The sequence below is a fragment of the Pelodiscus sinensis genome, chromosome 6, assembly GCF_049634645.1.
Source record: "Pelodiscus sinensis isolate JC-2024 chromosome 6, ASM4963464v1, whole genome shotgun sequence".
NCBI classification, from domain to species: domain Eukaryota; kingdom Metazoa; phylum Chordata; order Testudines; family Trionychidae; genus Pelodiscus; species Pelodiscus sinensis.
In genome coordinates, this window is record NC_134716.1 from 54,320,216 (window position 1) to 54,341,651 (window position 21,436).

Below are 21,436 nucleotides of genomic sequence, written 5' to 3' on the forward strand. Positions count from 1 at the left end.
CTTTCTAAGTTTCTGTAACAAGCAGTTTAATATGAAAACCAAACTGGTAGGGAGAAGGGGGATATATTTTGTCATGGTTTTGCCAAAATCATGTTTTTCCTTATGAAAAACCAATAATCATCAAATACTGGATATAACTCAGACAGTTAGGAAACAAAATACTGTCAGGGGCATGCCTCAATGTTCTGACAACTTTACAGACCAATTCAACTTTGTTGTGGCTTTCAACATATTGTTAAAGAATTGTGGCCCCTATGTGCATAGCCTTTCAGTATGAGAACTAAGGGACTGATTCAGGAAAGAAACCCTATTGGAATGGGAACTAAGGCATGTGCTTAACTTTAAGCATCTTATTAAGTCACGTTGACATCAGATGGACTTAAGCGTATGTGTATATGCTATCCTGAATAGGGATTGACTTGCATATGTTTATGTGCCTTCCTAAATCAAAGCCTAAAGGTATCAGTTCTGTCAATGTAAACACTTGAGTAACATCTGTCCCATCTAGTGGCTCCGAGACCATTTACAGAGAGAATGAGTCTGCTCTATAGTACTAGCAACCATCCTGATGGTTTTTAGCTCAGGCAAAGAGGAAGTTCATGTTCTAAGCTCCAGAAATCCCAGGTTTGATTCTGCCTGTTGGTGCTATATGTGTCCCCTCTTCCCCAAAATGGCCTCTTCTGTCTAACTTGGAAAGCAAGTGAAGTGAAAGTGTGTGGTAGAAAAATTAATCCACAACACAAATAGGAGCATATCTCGCCAATTAATCTCTACTTCTGTATTTCTTCACTGAGCAATAGAATAGCCTTATTAGGGAGTGGGATTTTTTTAGAACAATTTCCTTGGCAAAGATGAACTACACGGACAGGAGGCAGGTATCCCACTCTTCAGAATCATGGCTGTTTGTAAGAAAGTGTCTGAGACTTGGTTATTTTGATTGTCAGTTTGCTGGGAGAGAGAATTTTAGCAGAGACACATGACAGTTCTGTACTTTACTTCTCATTCAAGTTCACGTCTTTACATTAAAAGTTAAACTGCAAAGCCAAAATGAAAATTGATCTAAGCCTAGATTTTTCTGCTGAATAGCTCCACTAATCATACCGTAGGAACATTCAGGACAAGGACATTTATAAATTCTTTTCATCTGTGAAGTCCTCTTGCTACTTCTTGGTTCATTGAATATATCCCATAATGCATCATTTGTTGATCCAACAATATGAGTGTTACTTGAATCCATTGTGTTTATGATGTCATTGGATGATACACTATATGGGATAGCTGTAGTGAATTTAACGGATTCCACAGAGGAAAAATAATGTTTAAAAAGATTAGCTAAAGTGTATTTTTGTTTTGAATGTCCTCCAAAGTCTAGTTAGTGAGAACTTTCAATCCATATATAGGGGCTAAACTCTATTTTCAGTTCATCTTTTAGTGCTGAAGAGGCCAGTTAGTTCAGGAGAGAGTGCAGCTTGAATCCTGTACAATGTCCGTGTCTGTGGTGTGCGCATGTAGATCATTCCATGGGTGTGCAAGTTAGGCATGAATCCATGTAGTAATCCTCATCCTATTGTTATCAAACATAAGCAACATATACACCCTGATTTTAGTACTGAATTTCTTTTCATTTCATGCTGATCTTGTGATATTTCTCCCTCTCTTTCCTGGAAACTGCTGACTTCATATGCGATGAATTATGAAACTGAGGTTGTAGTCAACACCATTGGTTCTAAGAGTTGACATTGCATTGTTGAAAATTCCATGTAGTTTTGTCATGTCTGTCACTAGGCAACTTCCCCACATTTTGCCTCAGCAAATTTAGAGATGGGATGTCAAACAATGTCTTCATGGGCTATAAGTAAGTTTCTTAAACCTAAATGAATAATCACCACATAGTACAGTGGTCATCCATACATATTTTACAGTTTTCTTTAGATCAGGGGTGGGCAAGAGAGCCTTCGAGTTGATCTAGTCTGTGGCAACCCTGCTGCTCCCCTGCCCCAGGCCAATTGAGACGTAGAGTTGGGGGAGGGCATGAAGTCTTCTCCCTCCTGCCAGGTATGTGCAGCACCTAGAGTGAACCACCAACTATTTTGAATAGCTCGTGGTCCCCTCGAGATGCCAGGGGGCAAGGGGAAAGACTTCACATGCTCCTCCCGCCCCCCAGGCCAATCAGGGTCTGTGAGCAGGGGGAACATGGAAGTGTCTTGGCCCCGTCCCTTCTGCTTGTAGCCCTGCCCCTTCCAGGGTGGCCCAGGACCACTTCAAAAATTTAAGTGCCCCCCCCTTCTAAAATTATTGCCCACCCCTGCTTTAGATGCTAATGCTCAGAATTTGCAAGACTGCACTTACTATAGGGGAATACACTAAACAGATGAAATGTTATCTAAAGCAATTGAGGGTTTTTAATAATGTGTGCTGGATATGTGCTGCCACCTCTTCTATAAAAACAAAGTACAGTGATGGTAACAGGTTATCTACAGTACTTATCAACACACTATTAGTACTGCATTAATGCTTGGCATTATCTTTCTTCAGAGAGCTAAGTCACTAAATGGGGAATAATAGTGGCTCTTTTGTTAAATATTTTCCATAATGCATAATATGCAGCCAAGGCAAAATGCTTCACAAACCTCAGCCATCATATATTTTAAGGAGGAAAATATAATCCATTGGGGGAGAGGGTTTAATGGAGCCTGCATGAAGTTGCTATAATAAAAGGGTCTTTGATCGAATTAAACTGGTGTAATTTGTTGGCTATCCCAAAACTGCCGTTCCCACAGACACTATAGAAACACCATCATTAGTAATGTGGTGTGCAGCCATACAGAACTCATTGATTTGTAGTGAGTGGACGGGGAGGTAACCGGGAACATTTAAATGGCTATGCTCTCCACTGTCACAAATGTAGCCGTAGCCACTGGAGTCCATGCAGGTCAACACCATTGAGACAATGGAATAATATTTGGTAAGCCTGACTCTCATCAGATGATGGGTATCAGTAAAGACCCCTCTTCCTGTGTATTACAATACCCGTATTACAATGGACTTTTGGCTATCAAAGTATTGCCTGCTCAAGTGTATGATTTCCAGAGGCTTGGTTTAGAAGTGTATGTATATTATAGTTTATAGGTAAAAATAATTTGAGAAACTGAAAGCTATAAAGATGAATTTAAAAAAAAAAAACCTGTTTCTTCTAGGCTGGAACAATGTCAGAAAAACTCACAAAGGAAACTGAAGTGCTGCTAATCATTCTATTTTTGGCACTGTGAAGTTGTCACCATCACAATGGTCAATATTGAAGGATGGGTGTTGGATGGGTAAGTGCTGGGTCACCCAATGACCACATATGATACAAAGCCCATTGCTCAGGATTTCCAATGTGTAAAATCCCTAGAGACAATATGTGGTTATATAAACCTTGTCAAGTCTATAGGGCCTTTTAAATTCTCAAATAAGAAGCCTATGAAATTTATGGCACTGTTGCTAGATGTAGAGGCCAAGTAAACTCGCAATGTTGATCTTAGTTGTGTTTAAATTTCTCCTGCCTTCTGGCACTTCGGGCAGTAGTGGAAAGAAATCATTTACTCATTGTGGCATTAAGCATTTAGAAACACAGGGGTACCATGGACGAGCATTAAGAACATAATTTATGTTCCACATGTGGTCTCCAAACTGGTGGTGGGTACATTTTCTCTGAAACATTGTTCATCTATAGTGACATGGGTGGCATAGAAACCAAACATCACCCTAATGGAGCAGACAGAATGGAATAGAATGCCAATTTTCCATTTATCAAGTTTTGAACCAGGCTACCCATTTTAAAACAGGGAAAACAATTACAAAAGATTGCGTTCTTGAAGATTTTATTTCTGATGAACACACAGTTGTCTTTGCTGCATGGATGGCATTTAGAGGACTTTGTTTATCTTTATGTCTATTCTTTGTGGCTTGATTTAACATAGAATGCAGTTCTGTTGGCTGCCTCTTCCTGTATTTTTAATTCTTTTGGAAGTTTCAGGTTTAAGAAAAGAATCGAGTCAGTTTGGGATCCAGGCAGGGATTATGGTTTATAAATACAACTAGAATCCCAAATAAATAGCCAGACCAAAACAGTGTAATAACCTCTTAAAATGTCGTACACGTAGGATGGAAGCTTTAGAAACAGCAAAATGCCTAACCACCTCACACAGCACAATTGTGGTTTGAAGAAGCTTTTTTTTGTTCCTTCATGGAGCATTTCATTTCAGATGCACAGTGAAGATGGTTTAGAATGCCATAAGAACTGTGATATGTAAAAACAGTAGTGAGATGATCTACCAAGGGAAAGATAACCTTGATTTAGTACTGTACAAGATAAAATGCAGCACAGTATTTTAAATCTAGAGACAAATGAGGGACTTATTTGAAAAGTGATTTTAATGAAAAAATTGTGTGGTGTATATACACATCCTTCCTCCGAATACCCTTAATTTTCTCTGATATAAGGTTGCTTTTTTATGATTATTGATACTTGACTTTTTATTTCCCTCCTCCTATGAATCTGTGTTACCATCCTCTCTTCCTCATATACTTAAGTATTTAGAAAAAGAAAACCTTCTTAAAGATCTCTACAGAAAGAAAAATGCATCACTATATTTTTCTAGCACATACGTTATACAGTAGAATTAGACTATAAGCTATATTGGGATTCTGCTTGTTAAGAAAATGTATTAATCAAAATATTATTTTTAAAATTAACAGTTTTAGTCACTTAAATTTTGCTTGTGTCTTCAGTCAAATTAGAGTTATTTTCGTATGATTCTAATCCATCTGTTAGAATAGTTATATGCACTTTTCTCTTTTATTTTGTAATATTTCTATTTCATCATATTTTAGTTGGCGTAGCTAGATCTTGGAAACTCCTATCTGAGTGCTATATGAATTTTTAGAGCCACAGTTTTTTGGAGCACAAATTACACCTCTCTATTTCTCCAAAAATGTTCATATCATGTGTTTTACTAAAGGGCAACCTCATTTGTGGGATATAGGCTTTTTTTCTTGATAGAGTTTTAGCTGAAGGTTTTTACAAACTGAGATCTACTGTTTTTCTTTCTTTCTGTACACCTTTTAATATTAGTTAATAACATTTTCTTCAAATATCATATATAGTTACTCAAACACAGTCCAGTTTGTTACACATGATTAGGATTAAAAAGTACGATATGGATTCATTGTATTTTATATGTGTGGTTGAATGTTCTTTCAGAAAGTTCACTGCACACATCCTTTGAAGGAGAGCACTATGCCTGCAAAAATAGGCCAGCGAGACAAGAAAAAGAAGGTTTTGGAAAGGCTATGTTTATTGATCAATAAATCACAGTCACTATAAGTGACCTGCTGACTTCAAGTTCCTTAGGTCAAGGAACCCTTTGCTATTCTGCAACTTCACCTCTTTGCTGAACCTCTTAATCAAAACTGTGAAAGCTAGAAAGAACGTCAAACAATCAAGACTTGGATGATTGGATTGGTTATTTTAAATGACTAAGCCTCTGTTGGTGACAAAGAGTTTTGTGGATAGATTTCATCTTCCCAGACATTACTAAGTGGGTTCAGCATTTTGTGAAAAATGAACAAAAGTCTTTTAAAAAGAAGCAAGCATTCAAAGACAAATCACTGATTAGAAAGAAATACATAATTGAAGGCATGTACAGTTGTTGCAGGGGATAATCAGGTATGCAGTGACAACTCCTCCCTCATCAACAACATCGTTAGAGAATCACTTTTAATGACAAAATACTATAAACATATAAAGACTATGATATGTGTCCACCTTTGTTCTGATTCATCCTGAGAATTTGTACTGGTGCAAATATAAATTACTAGATGTGGCTATTTTTGAGGCAGTGTTCTATCCAGGGGTGGGCAAGAATCAGGATGTAAAATATATTGTATTAAAGATTTTCTACTGGGAAAATATCATTAAAAATAAACAGTGTGACAGATTATGATTTTCGTTACAATTTTTTGTAAATGCATTTTAGGCAACAGTAGATTTGTTTTATGCTGTGGTAAATCTGAGATGCAGATTTTGTTCCACTGGTATGACTAGTTTACTGTCACTTATTGTTGCTTAAAGCATTTTTTTAAATGAGCAAAGTCTGTAAAGATGCATTTGCTGTCTTAAATACAAATACTTAATGGGAGGGGGAAACTTGAAGTGCACTGAGAAGTAATAGGGAGCAGTAAAGTAGAAATGAGTTTGCCATGTGATTTAGCAGCATAAAAGGCTATGTTCTCTTGGGCTGCAGAGTACGATGCCATCAGAAAGGGATGGTTCAGGTGCAACTACAGCAAGCTTATTTAATACTGTGAACAGCTATACCAGAAAGATACTGGCAACTTGAAGGGAGGAAAATGTTCACAAAAAATGCCTTTTGTAGAAATGTTTCAGTTTTCACTAGCCAAAAATGAAATTTTATTAACTGAAACTTTTTGTTTAGCATCTTGCTTTTTTGACAAAACCTTTGAACATTTCAGAGCTTTTTTTTTTTTTTTTTTTTTTTTACAAAAATAAGAAATATCATTGTATTGAAATTTTCCAAAGGGAAAACAACCATTTCCCAACCAGCTCTTCTTTTAGTATTACTCCCAAACAAAGGAAAAGCCTCAGAGTCAGAGATTCCTACTTGCAAGCAGTGCATACTTTCAGCATATCAATTGTTTGGAAATTTAAGATAGTATCTAATTGGTTTGCCTTTCTTGTGTTATAGTTTGAACCTCTCTAGTCCGGCACTCTGGTCCAGCAACATCTGTGATCTGCATGACTTTAGTTAGCTGGATGTCCATTTATCATGGGCATAGCCAAGTTTCCCACGGTCTCATAAAGTGTTCTGTGTTGTCCTTTAGCTCTAATTTACCCCTAAAATGTCTTCTAAGAGCCCAGTAAGTAGTGGAAGTGTTGGTAATGCTGCTAGACAATACTGACATCCCATGGTTCAGCAAAATCTCTGGTTCAGCACTGGTCAGGTCCTGATAGAGAGGTTCAACCTGTAGTAAACTGATCATATTCTACTGCAGCATTTCAACTGTAATGCTGTTCAGTGCTATAGCAAACTGCTTCAGGTGGGTTTTTCCTTTCAAGTCCTCAAAAGTGTCCAGCTGCACTTGAGGGTGGGGCACATCTACAAAAGCATATGGATATTTTAAATGCAAAGGTGATGCCTTACTGTGGGGACATAGCACAGACCTGAAATGCTGAAGGGCTGGAGCAGATCTCCTTAAAGTCCTCACAATAAGGCCAGATGCTCAGTGTAGTTTCAGTTACTTCAAAAGCGTTACTCTTCTTTACACCATTTTAGAGAATCTGGCCTAGTGTGCCTCGCTCAACTATAAGGTCTGCTGGTTACACAATATAGAAAACAGGGACCACAGCTGACAATTGCTTGGATGATTTGAATGTGCATTTTTGTACCTTTTGCTATATTTTCTACGGTCATCCTTCAATTTCCCTTTTAATACTTCACTAATTCAGAAAACAACTGTTACTTGTAAGAGAGCTTAAGAAAATAATTTTGCTAAATCGCTTTACAATGAAAGCTATTGTGCTTTGCTCATCAGCGGTGTGAAATCTGCAAGCCAAATTATACTGGGCTGCCTAAAAAAATTCAGGACAAGCCTCTGCATGACCATATGAGTCATGTCCATGAAGCTCTAGATCGGCCTGGCCAACCAGTTAGAGATGAAGGGCCAAAATAGCTGTGGATAGAGTTTGAGGAGCCACATATTATATATTTATAGTACACAAAATGTAGTGATAAAAATAACATTACAGGACAGTTCAGAGAAAAAACAATAAAAAAGTCTCTAGTCACTAAAAAAATTCACAGTCAGTCCATAGATCTTCAGAGAACTTTACAAGGAACAAACATCAACATTAAAAACAAAAAAACACCTTTAAAAATACAGTAATATCCTCTCACTTAAAAAAAAGCATCCCCACCACGTATTTTAAATTTAACACTACTGCCCTATTACGTCCTGTGAGTTTTTTAAAATTAAACTGAACTGAGAAATAAATTAGCACAATTTGAAGTGCCTGTTTCACTCTAGCTTGTTGCTCTCTGGTATGGTTTCCTGTTTTATTAATTATTAGTAGTAGTATTATGTATTAACTTATGAAAATTATGGCTTTATAGTTCTAAAAATTCAGGTCTGTCCCAGATTGCAAATATGAGAGGTTCAAAAACAATAAGGGAGAGACTCATATCTCAGAATACTTGCTTCAGCCTGGCAAACAATAGCCTTTGAATTTTCTTTAAAGCAATATAGTGTAAACCGGGTACATGTTGATTCTTTTTTTGCCCTGGAATTTAAATATGACCTCGGCTGCCTTATTCTGCATCCATGAAGACTTTGAGTTTAAGGTGCTTCAGACCCCCCCTCTCTAACCCAATGCTCTCCCCCTCCTGCAGAGCCAGGCACCCCCAGTCTCCCTGTTCTAACCCAATCTCCCTCTTCTCCCCCAGAGCCAGGCATTCCCAGCCCCCCCCCCCAGGCCCACACTCTAACCCAATGCACTCCTCCTCCTGCAGAGCCAGGCACCCCCATCCTCTCCCCCCCTCCCCCTCCCCCGCTCTAACCCAATGCCTGGGTCCTGGAGCTGCTGCCTGCAGGCACTGGGGCGCATGCACAGAGTGGCCAGCCATGAGCAATCCGGGAGTGTGGCTCAGAACTAACAAGAGCTGCATTTCTTTCAGCAAAGAGCCGCATGCAAATTGAGAGCCGCAGGTTAGCCACCTGTGCCATAGATTACAGGAGAGAAAATGAAGTCCAGTGATCCACTGTACAACATAAACAAGGGCAAGCCTTCTCATGGGCACATGCATAGGCATATGCATTTGAAGAAACTTGTGAAAGAGAGAGTAATTGAACATGGGAGAGTGGGAGAAGGGTACCAAAGATGGTCAGAGGAAAAACTAAAAGTATATGTAATGGAGAGGCATGAAGGGCAATGACAAGGGTGAGTGAAGCCTGCTCTATAGCTTTAGCTAAGAGGCAGTTGGCTTTTGGTTCATGTGATAAAGGCACATGGCTTTAGCCCCTGAAGTTGCTGGTTCAGTCCGTTCTGCCAAGGTGTGCCTTACCTATATAATGGAGGGGAGTGGTGAGACCAGAGAGAATGAGGAGTATGAAAAGAAAGGGTGGGGAAAAAAGACTAATGGCCTAAAGATACACTACCAAAAATCAACTGCCACAGTTGCTAGTCTAAAGAGGAGGACAGCTGGGGGAAAAGCTACCATGGTACAAGTATGTCTGTAAAGAACTGCCTATGATCAACTTGGTCTGGCATGTGAAAGGGTGCTTGAGGAAGGCCTCTGAGTACAAGACTAATTACTCCACCTGGGGGAAAAAAATATGATTTGACAAAGTGACTCTCAGAAGTGAGACTTGAAGGTAAAATGCAAATATTTTGAGATCTCAGAAAACAAACCCCCGTAACTAATGCACAGATCTATGTAGTTATTCCTTTTTGTTTTTCTTCCTGCTCTAAAGTTGGTTCTACTTGTTTTTCACATCCAGTTTGTCTGCTGTATTAATTTATAATTGGTTTTGCTGTAGTGAAAGAGGCAAGCGGGACTTAAAACAACCCAGTATTAAGAGGAAGTGGGTTACCGCTTGTTTATGTCCAATAAAATAAATAGATGAAAATTATGACACAATTAAAAACAGGTTAAAAACACAAAATCAACCCCATCATTTGTTGTCATAGGGTATATCTATATTGCGCCTCCCCCCAAAAACACAATACAGTAAGTCTTAATGTTCAGTTCTACTGATTTGGGTTCATGAGGCTAGCACTATTAGGCTAATAATAGCCTCAGCCTTAAAACATAGCAATGGGTGAGGGTCTCAGGCTCCAGCCAAAACAGGAATGTCCATATCAGTATTTTTAGCCACATGGCATGAGCCCCCGAGCACCACTCACTTGATCTGGGCTCTGTTACCATGGTATTATTTCCAGTAATTATGTACCCATACAACCATCCACCGAGAACCTGTGTTCCTTTTCTCCTTAAACCAGGTCCTTTAACTGAGAAGATAATTATATGTTCTCATTTTGTCTCTTATATAGTTCAATATGCCTCATCATCAGACTGCAGTCTCCATCCACAATGCGACTGCATGTTGTGATCAGAGAGAGGGGTACCAGAATTTCTTTTGAAACCTTATGGTGTGGTTTATTGACAAGGATGTAGTCCACTAATTGATTTGAAGGTCAGTATTAAGAATGGCCAAGCGACCAAATAACCAAGCTCAGCCATATTGACTAAAGGCAAAGCAAATTGAATAGGAAGGAGTTAATACATCACCTATCCTTTGCAGGAAGCAAAGTCTGAGTGTAGTCAGTTCCTCTTACTCAGAATATGTCCCCTTAAACTAACCATCTTTTATAGGATGGGTGTTAACAAGTTACAGAGCACTGTTCACATCACTTTAAAATTTAAGTTTAACTAGCTCGCTTATGCCAGATTTGTCTTTGGTGATGCCCTGTACTTTTCTAAGTTTCATTTGAATATTAAATTCCATATGTTAAGGAGCATGAAGATACTTCCTAATACAAAGCATTTGTAACTCATATATTATTTCCTTGTACCACGTTAGTTCTTTGTTTCACAACACTCATCTGTTTAGCTCTTGACAGTTTTTATATTTGCTTAAGCCAAGTACTGAGCTATACTTGTCCCGAGGCATCATGCAATATATGTCTCATCATAAGTGAGCAAGAATAGGCATAGAACAGTTTACTGTTACCCAATACACATATGTTACATTAATACTATATACATAATATCTATTAATATGTTGTATGTATAAGACCGTGAATATACCTTGTATGTGTTGGCTAACAGTCTCCTGCTTGTCACTTTGAAGATCATATCAGGGTGATACTTCAGCCAAATTAATATATGAAGCAAAGGGAAGGGCATTCATGTGAGATTTCCACTGTTTTAGCAAACTGTGTTAAGTGGCAAGACATGATTAATGCTATTAAAAATAATACTCTTTGTAATATACACAAAACATTAAACGTGACTTCTAGCCAAGTCTCTGGGAAATTATTATTTCCAGATCACCATCATGGATAAGGTTGTCCAAAGCTTGTTCTGCTTTAAGCATGTTGTTGTTAATCTGAAAAATCTGAGTTGCTTTTTCTTTTAATAGAGTTTTAAATTTAAAGTTAGTGGATCCATATGTATATTAAAAATCGGTGCATATTTTTTTACTTCATCCTTGTGCTGGGTCTCATGTTGAATCCTGGATTTATTCTTAAAAGCAGAGATCGGGTGAGATAGGATAGTATTACTCATAACACTGTGTGCATAAGGAATAAAACACATTTGGGCTAGTAACATTAGAGACAAGGATTCCATACACAATACTGTCTAGCCATAAAAGTCACTCTTGCTGCTGGTTATCACCACTTGATACATTTCCCGGGGTAGGAGCCCATGGGCAGCCAGTGACCCAGCCACGGGGAGATTTTAGCTCCGGCCCCTCAGCTTGTGCCACTCACTCGTACAGGAGCCCAAAGTGCTGTAGCCCACAAACCCAGCACTACTCTGCTGGGGGCACAGAGACAAGCCCCAGGCCTGGTATGACATAGCTTCAGTGCCCACAGTCTGTGCTCTGAGCCCCAAGCACTAAGCAGGCAATACATCCAGTCCCCACTACCTGCACGAAGTGCACTGGCCTGGGGGTGTCATCATAATAGGTTAGTTGGGGATGCTCAGCCTCCCCTTGCCTACAATACCCACCACCCATGCTAGCCTATCAATATTGTATTCAGTGGTGACTGGTGACAGGGAAAGGAGGGGGAGCACTGGCCTCTTGTCTCGCCCCAGCTCAGGGAAAGGCCAGGAAAACTCTCTTCCACCTCAGGCCATCTTGCTCCACCTCCACCCCACCCTTGCACTACCCCCCAGGAACTGGCAGAGCTGCCGGGCCAGTGCTGGCAGTGGGCGTCTGCGCTGCACCTGCCCCTTTCCCCCCCGCCCCCACACTCACTGGCAGCGGCAGGGAGAGAATGAGCTGAGCAACTGTGCCGCACTGAGTGGGACCACAGAGTGGTCCCATATACACTGGCGCTGCCTGACCTGCACCTTCCCTGCCACCACTGCTGGTGGGCCCAGGGTGAGGGGTGCAGTGCCGACTCTTGTTGCCATCACAGCCCCGTGGCCCTTTGGTCACCTTGTGACGCCAGGCTGTGCCCCCTACTCCCTCCACTTGCTGGCAGCTGCGCTTGTCCCATCCCACCCCCTGGAGTGGCACGGTTGGGCAGCAGCATCACGTGGGCTGGAGCTGTCTGCCCTGCACCTTCCCCACTGCTGCTGCCAGTGAGTGCGGGGCAGGGGCACAGCACAGACTCCTGCTGCTGGCACTGGCCCTGAGGATGCTAGGTCCCCTTGCTTGCTGGCCCCTCTCACCTTGGGGGGGAGGGGGAGGGAAGGGTGCACCTTGGAGGGTGCATGTGGCCCCATGTCCACCCCTCACATCACCTATGACTGTATTAATCCATAAATGAGCCAGACAGATTCCAGTCATGTGTCGGTCAGTGGCCTGCTAAGAGAACGAGACCTTGGCACGAGCTGGCAACTAGTCGGCCAGCATCACAGCATCTACTTAAGGAGAGATTTTTTAGCTTATATAAATAAGGTAAAACATTGTATAAGCAGACCTAGAGGAACACTATAGGAGTTTCTGTAATCTATGATCTCATTGTATAAGAGCCTTCAAAAGAGGCCAAAATTAGAGCCAATATTTGTTCACTATGGAAAGGCACACACACACACACACTCTCTCTCTCTCTCTCTTTTATGTGAGAATGAATCCGCAATATCGCACCAAAACAAACAGATGAACGTTTGAACGTGTCTGGAAATGGGGGCTTGTACTTAGGTATCATGGAAAGCCTTAACAGCGCAGGGGTGCTTGAAAGTTCTATGTATTGTTCCATGTACCTGAGGGTGCTTTCATACCAACAGCGCTATGCTTGGCAGTGTGGGTCCATAGCACTCAATGTCCATAGCCACATTGTATGGCTTTATTCCAGGTGTTTAAAAGCTCCACAAAGTTATTACTGGCCTGGTACAGCTGAATTAATCATAGAGGACCACAAGGCTGCCACCTGTCCAAGGCTGGGCAATGTCTCTTCCTGACCTTACTGGTATGTCTACACTGGGGCACTATTTTGGGATACGTCCATTATTCTGCAGCCTTTAAACAAGCAAAATATAACAGGCTCATTAATGTCCCTGTAAACCTTGAGAATTAAGCGCCATTTTGGAATGGCAGTTTGTCAAAATTTGGTATTGTGTAGACAGCACCAAATTCTGAAATAAGCTAGTTCAAAATTAACTTGAAATAAGCTATGCAATTTGCATAACTCAACATGCATAGCTTATTTGGAGTTAGGGTATGTCTACACTGCACCCTTAAGTCCAATCTTCAGGACTCAGTGTACAGGGCCTTTATCTCGGAGGCCGGCTATATGGCCAAAAAGTTCCAGCTGGCTGTGACCAATGAGGACGTCAATCCTCTCAAGGCCGGTTCTCAATAATACATCCGTTTTACTGATAAAAATCAAATAGTCAAACATCTCCATCGGTCACTGCTCGCAATGCATAGGAAATGCCTCCAGTCTCCCACGGCCCTTGTCTAAGCAACCAGCCTAAAGCGTGAGAGTTGCTGTGAGCCTGACCCAACGCACATTTAACTCAAGCAAAACAACTTTAAAAGGCAACAGCGCAGCAAGCCCAGGGCTATTACAGAACAGGAGCAGGACCAGGCACCAGAGCAGATTCAAACCTACAGCGGTTGAAGTCCAAGTCTACAGCCAAGTCTCTGGGCTCCAGAGGACGTCAGAAGCCACTCTTGGTCTAACCAACATTTAATTAAACAGCTTTCACAGGCAAAAAGGAAGAAACCCCCCAGAGCCCAGGGCACATGCAGCACAACTGTTTGAAACCCCTCCAAAGTCCTTCTTAAGGCAGAGGGATGATTCAAACCCACAGCCCCAATTGGCGCAAATGGAATTCAGCTGCAGGGAAAAAAGTCCCCACGTTATGTCTTGTCACTATACATCCATGTTATTTTGAACATACCTTAGACGTATAGTGGGGACACCCTGTATCTGGGAGGGTTAGATGCTGGCTCAATTGCCTTCTTCCTGCCCGAGAAGAAATTTGAATAGGGCTCAAATTCTTGCACATGTTAGTCCTAGTCAGAGCCGGAAGGGATAGGCTACGATGTGTTGCGCCTTGTAGTATCCTGAGGTTGTTCCATTGTTATTAAGCAGCAATTAGTCAAATCTAATCCCTGAATCCCTTTGTAGTCTGGTTGCTTAGCTAGCTGTGTGGGTGATGCAGGTTCCACGCCTTTCTCAGCTTCCTGAGAAAGGACTTGAGCAGTTGTCTCTGAAGTGACTGTCCAGCTATTGGCCTAAGAGGTGATCTCCCTGGGGGTGGGCCTGATGTTTGCTGCATCATTCTGTCCTGCTGCACCATGTGAATCTCCCTATAGTCCAGGGGGTTGAGTGCTTGCCCCTTGAACAGTGCAAGTGTGGTTCACAAGCCCTTTATGGTCCCTGAGAAGGATTCTGTATGTTGATCTCTTACTTCTCAAATGAATGGCCTCAGTGCTTGCCTAGCAGATGATCAGAAGTGGAGGCTCCTTTAGCCTCTTCTCTTCATGACTGGCCATGTTCAGTAAATATTAAATGAGAATTGGGCCACTTAAACCTCATGACTCTTTTGTATTCCTGTACATTGGGTACCTGCAACGGAGCCCAGGAGGTGCTGGTTAAAATCCCTTTTCTGCTTGTTGAGAAATAAGCAACAATGTGATCTATTATCATCAAGTTTTAACTACATATCAGGGGTTCCCAGTCTGGGGTATCCATACCCCCAGAGGGTATGAGAAACTTGTCAAGCGGATATGGGGAATATTTGGTAAATAACTAGATTATCCTAATTGAAATATTCCAAAAGTAGTAGTGTTAGTAAAAAATGTTGTGGATTCTAGAGTCTAGAATTTATTTCCTTTCATCTTGAATAGGGGGTACGGGAAGGTTTACTAAAAGCCAAGAGGGTACAGGGATCAAAAAAGGTTGGGAACCCCTGCTATATATGAACTAGGGAACAGTAAGTTTTCAAAGCCCTCTGAGGCTATGTCTAGACTGCAAGCCTCTTTCGAAAGAGGCTCTTTTGAAAGATACTTTCGAAAGAGCCTCTTTCGAAAGAGAGCGTCTAGACTGCACGTTGAACTTTCGAAAAAGCGGCTTGCTTTTTCGAAAGAAAGCATCCAGTGAGTCTGGATGCTCTCTTTCGAAGAAGCCCTATTTACATTGAAGAACGCCTTCTTTCGAAAGAGGAACTTTCGAAAGAAGGCGTTCTTCCTCGTGAAATGAGGTTTACCGCCATCGAAAGAAAAGCCGCGTTCTTTCGATTTAATTTCGAAAGAACGCGGCTGCAGTCTAGACGCAGGTGAGGTTTTTTCGAAAAAAACCCTGAGTCTGGACACAGCCTAAGGAACGGGGTTAGGGTACTCAAAGAACACCACCTCGAAGGCAGGAAATCCCTGTGCCAATCCCTGTTGGGTGGACAGCTGGGGGATTTGAAGCAGGATCTTCTATATCCCTGGTGAGTAGCCTAACCATTGGACTAGAGAGTGAAGAGCTGGGTTAGTGGGTGAAGTTCCTACTCAGGGAGACACGCTTCCCAGGCTGTGGTCCTGCCCCTTCTCCACCCAGGACCTTCTCCTTCCCCATTTTCTCACTATGCTCACTCCACCCAAATCTCCAAACACAAATGTAACAAATGACATTTGGAAAAAAAACACTCTTTCTAAAGAAAATGGAACACGTATTCTACTGCATGCCAGACTGTGAACACTGGACATGCAGCAGGTACCTAATTAAAAGCACTAATTAAAAGTCACAGGTTTTTTTGATATACCCTGAAGTTTGCCAGACATGTAGTTGAAAAAACTTTGTAGTAAGGGCAAGTCAGTTGTCCTGCTGAATACAACATTAAATATTATGGAATACATGATGTGGCCCGTTCTTAATTTTTCATTTTCTTTATCAGTATTTCTAAGCTGATTTTATATCTTATAAATAGTTCTGAAAGTTTGTTTGTCCCGAAAGATCTCCAAAATGGTAAGAGCTAGAAACACCAAATTTTGAACGGTTACTACGGATTTCCTCACTTCAATAACTGGATTGGTTATAGCTCGAAATCGGTTTCCCCAGAGCCTCAATTGGGCCACTCATTAGTAGCACCTGATCATAGGCATTTGCTGAACTCTTCTGTTAAGCGTCTCACATAAACTGCAACTATGAAATCCTTTCCCTATGATAACAGAAAAAGTACTAGCTATGTTAACTTCTTAAAGTACTATACACGCAGTCCCCAGGTTACGTACAAGATAGGGACTGGAGGTTTGTTCTTAAATTGAATTTGTATGTAAGTCGGAACTGGTACATATTGTAGGGGAAACTCTAGCCAAACATTTCTCCAGAGGTCAGTTTTATTCTCCCACACCTCACTTCCCTCAGTCCTTTATTCTCAAGCTGAGGTGTCTGCTGAGAAAAGCCGCTCCGCGTCTCCCTGGTCTGCTGTGGGGGGGCACTAGCGTCACATCTCCCTGGTCTGCTGGGGGGAAGCAGCTAGTGCGGGGTTGCCTCACCCCGTTTGTAAGTAGGGATCCGATGTAAGTTGGATCCATGTAACCCGGGGACTGCCTGTATAAGAGAAAAGTATTTCCAATAAAATATGCTATGTTAATGTCATTGACGTAGTTCACTCATCACACTTTTTACTATATTTTCCCCTGGTATTTCTGTTAGTTTTAAATATACTCTCAAGCCTTCATGAAGTAATCATTCCTGCTTGGACTTCCCTGGTCTGGCACCCTCAAGACCTGACTGGTCGGGAACGAGGGAGTTTGCCAGACCAGGAGAGGACAATTCCACCTCTCTGCTGGTGGACTCTGGGCTCTACTGGGGTCTGTCAGCAAACCTAGCAAGGCTCCCCACCCAGTTGCAGGGCTCCTCTGCCTTTCCTCCCCCACCATGCCTGCCGCTGGGCTCCCAGTTCCGTGACCGGCCACTGGGCCAGCTGCTGTCCTGGAGCTGCTGGGGCTCCGCCACTCAGGGCAGCCGGGACCCGTGGGACTCCACTGCCTCGGGGATGCCAGGGCTCCAGGGCCACTGGGGCTGCTACTGCTATCTGGAAAAAAAGGAATGTTGTCTGTGATACACATTGTTTTTGTCAGTAAATTCATGTTTGGCACGTATCTGTCATGGTTTCATGATCACTTAATGGCTCTTTCACAGGTTCAATGTTATGCTAATAGCTCTGGCAAGCTGGACAGCTTTTCACTTTTACATTAAAAGATCCATTTAGGGGGAAGAGTCACTAGTCTGCAAGCTGCAACAGCCTACTTATTGTGGGAGCCTTTAGGAATAGGCAGAATAGGAATAGGAAGAGGGGATAGGTTGAGCACTCAGGCTATGTCTACACTGCAGTTATTTTTCGGAAAAAGATACGCAAATTGTGAACCACAATTTATGTACCTTTTTTCTGATTCTTTTTTCAGAAGAGGCTTTTCTGACATTTGGCCCATCTACATGAGGCCAAATGTGAGAAAAACCTCCTCTTTTGGAAGAGCTCTTATTCCTCATAAAATGAGGAATACAGAACTTCCGAAAGAGAGCACCTGCTTTTTCGGAAACTGATGTGAAAAGCGGACACATTCCCTGGACACGGCAGAGTTTTTCCAGGATACCTCTAGCCTAAGACCAGGGAAGGCATTGCTTCCACTTGCCTCTTATACCCACTGCCCATGCAGGAGCCAAGATGAGCTAGCATGCCTATCTTGTTATACTGGTGCAGACCTGCATGCCCACACACTGGAGTAAAACACTGTCAAAGCCATCACACTGGCAAACCGTTTTTAAGAAAAGTGCATAGCCAACTAATTGACCCTACTAGTCAGAGCCAGTCTTAGGGTATGTCTAGACTACAGGGTTTTTTTGAAAAAATTTCACCTGCATCTAGACTGCAGCCGCGTTCTTTCGAAAGTAAATCGAAAGACCGCGGCAGTTTTTTCGATCGCGGTAAACCTCATTTTACGAGGAATAACGCCTTTTTTCGAAAGTATGCTATTGACTGCAAACTGTGCTTTTTCAAAAGAGAGAGTCCAGACTGCCTGGGTGCGCTCTTTCAAAAAAACGGCTAGCTTTTTCAAAAGTACTGGCTGTAGTCTAGATGCTCTCCTTCAGAAGAGGCTTGTAGTCTAGATGTACCTCTAGAGTCTTAGGGGCAGATGAGCTGGGTGGTTGCCTAGGGCAGCCATTTTCAAGGAGCTGCTGACAGAGCCGGTCTTAGGGGCGAACTGCATTTTCTCCAGAAACTTCCGCCCCCAAGTTTCCCTGGTTACTCCCCAATGCCCTGCCTCTCCCCCCCTCCCCCCCCCCCCCCCCCCCCCGCTTTTTTTTTTTTTTTTTTTTTTTGGTGACAAATATGCTTGACAAATTTTTGTCCGGTATTTTTTTTAAAGATCTGGTTGCCTGGTTAGGATCACCCTTCTACTAGTGGATCATTATTAAGACCGTTCAGTAACCAACCTTCCAAGCTAATTGTCTAAAGTCAAAAAAATACTGTATCAGAAAGAAAGCGTTAATACATAACCACCCCTCTCCAGGTATTGAAGTCTCACCACATGTGCAGTTCACCTGACACAGATGATGTGCTTCCCTAGGCAATTGTTGAGCATTTGCCACCAGGGTCATTCCTGCTTGCCTTAGACACACGCTGTGCTTGGCAGTATGCCTTGGACACACAATTTCCTGAAGCTGAGTTGCATTACTATCAAGGACTGCTGCTGCCTTTAAAGCTGTCTGGTAAAGCTGCCTTAGCTCCGGCTCACTGCAGGACCTTCATTAAATCTTTCTCTTTTAAGTGCCATTAGATCACACTCAACTAGTATGTAGAGTTATAGAATCCCCCCTCTGTGATTTGAACCCACATTTTGTGTCATAAAGGTTTAATGTTTTAATGCATGGCCTTGGTATCACGGGAGCATTTAGTCTCTCATCTCACCCTACTCTAAATCTCACTTTATTTTGATTGTTTATAAAATTGTAGTCTGCTAGCATTACTTCACAGGTGCAGTCTCATGAAGAGAGGCCCTGGTTTCCTTTATAGTGTGTTATGTAAGCTCCTAAAAATGTCATCAGGAGTGTTTCTGTGTCAGGTGAACTGAATGGACCAGCAAATCCTGGCATATCATTAATTGGGATTTCCCTGTCCCTTTTTGGGATTGCCAGCTTGCAATTTGGCTAGGGAGACCTTCCAGGTCTGTGTTGTCGAGTGATTAGTGGAGACAGTTTCCTTGTAGAAGCTATATTCCAGGTAATACGTGGAATGAACTACATTGCAGTGTCGGTATCTAATATCGGTAATGACACCCTAAACGAAATATATTGTGACAAAGCCAGGTCAGATGGCTTACCTAGAAGGGTAAAAGGCCTAGTTCCCAATTAACTAGAAGTGGATTACTGCAGGTCAGTCAGGATCAGCTAAAAAGTGTTCTCTCAGGCAGATTAAGATCAGTTGAGACAGGGCTACCATGGATCAGCTGATTCCATTTCAGGTTTGCCTGACACCTTTTAAAACCCTCCCCTGTTTTAAGCTAAGGAGAAGGCTGACTGCCCAGACACAACAGATGGGGGTGCTTTATCTGAGGCCCATCTCACCATGGGGGAGAGGTGCAGAGGCAGGCAAGGGAAAGAAGGGGCCTTACCACAATTCATAGAACCAGACAATGAGCAGGTTTATTTTGACTAACATAAGCCTTAAATAGGATTCAGTGGTCATTGATTCCAAATTATGAATTGTGCTACAGAGAATCTGTTTACACAGTTTAACACCTTGCCAATTCACTATAGTTCTTGTTATACACAGTGGAGAATGCAATCTACCTAATTGTACATCATTCATAAAGCCTAGCAATTTTTTTCAGTAGTCCCTAATGAACTGGTTACAGTGGGTAAGGCATAATTCCCCTAAGTGGTGCAACTAAAGTCTCAATGTTGTTACCTTTTTATTATTTGTTGCAATTATTCTGTTAATTCTGGTTCCTTTACTATTGGCCCTAGAGTTGATTTTTCAGTACACAGCTAAGCCATGTTGGGAGTGGAGTGTGTGTGTCAAAGTTACTCCTCGGTTAAACTTCACTATCTGAAGCTCTCAGATTAACACCAAAAACAAATTCACCAAAGGACTTTTTTTTTTAAATTGAGAGCTGGCCATTAAGAGACTTGAGACTCACCACCATTAAATAACTCACAACAAAGAGAATGAGGTGGACCCAGGAATCAACCTTAAATGTCTTACCAAGCTATCATTAGATCACCAGCCCAAAGGACTCCCTCCCAACTTCCCTTTCAAACATTTGTGTCTCATTAGCTCCTGACAGATTACAGTGTTTGGGGGGATAGAATCTCATGCAGCATGACTCAATATAATTTCTTGTTTTAAAGAAGTTTCCTGGCATATATAGAAGTTTGTATTGGAAGATTGACTATCCATGCTACTTGCAAATCAGCAGGCAGCCTGCTGGCCAATTACCTGAATATTTTCTCAAGTACAGTAGTTTTGCACAATTATTCTACCGTGGTGACTCTGGTGCTTACATAAAAGGTCATATAACATGAAAAATAACAAAAAGTGACATTTTTCTCATACTCAAGTGGTATTTTTTCAAGTGGAACAAAGGGGACTTAGTGAAATAATCATTACTCTTTGACATATATGACTTCAGTGAAATCATGTTACAAAAGGCAGAAAAGGTCCATTGCATCAGAACATGGTTAGTACCTTAGAAATATTTTAGAAGACATATCACACATATCAGATAAATGTGGAGGACTGAAATTCTGTTTCAGGCCACTAGATGGTGATCCTTGTAAGTCGGGGCTCAGGTAAATACACAGTGAAGGTTAAAGCTCTGAGAGATTTAAAAAATCATGCAATTTGAATAAGAAAAGTAGATTAAAATGCAAAATTATTTGTATTACAAAATAGGAAAACAGCTACACAATATTGTAGGGAAGCAGTTCTCACTTTTTCATACTTGGACCTCAGGTTACAACATAAAATCAGTTTGAGGATCCCTTTCCTTTCACACCTAGCTATAATAAAAGGGAAGAAAAAGAGGCCATTACAGCTCAGTCCAGTTTGCAGTATCCAGTAGGAGAACCCATGCAGTAGTATCATAAAAATGATTGCACAAAGAATATTGCAAAGCATAATTATGAACAAAAAGGAAGATATAGGCCTTAATAATAGAAATGTTTTATTAATCAAATATATTTACATTTCTTTGTCTTGTC

At 41.6% G+C, this 21,436-nt stretch overlaps 1 long non-coding RNA gene across 1 annotated transcript; it reads left to right on the top strand.

Annotated features, from left to right (window-relative positions):
- Positions 1-1,750: 1,750 nt before the first annotated feature.
- Positions 1,751-5,879, top strand: LOC112545884 (uncharacterized). Its single transcript, XR_012905087.1, has 3 exons — positions 1,751-1,855; positions 3,198-3,317; positions 5,246-5,879. It is a non-coding gene; the product is annotated as an uncharacterized LOC112545884 (long non-coding RNA).
- The last annotated feature ends 15,557 nt before the right edge of the window (positions 5,880-21,436 follow it).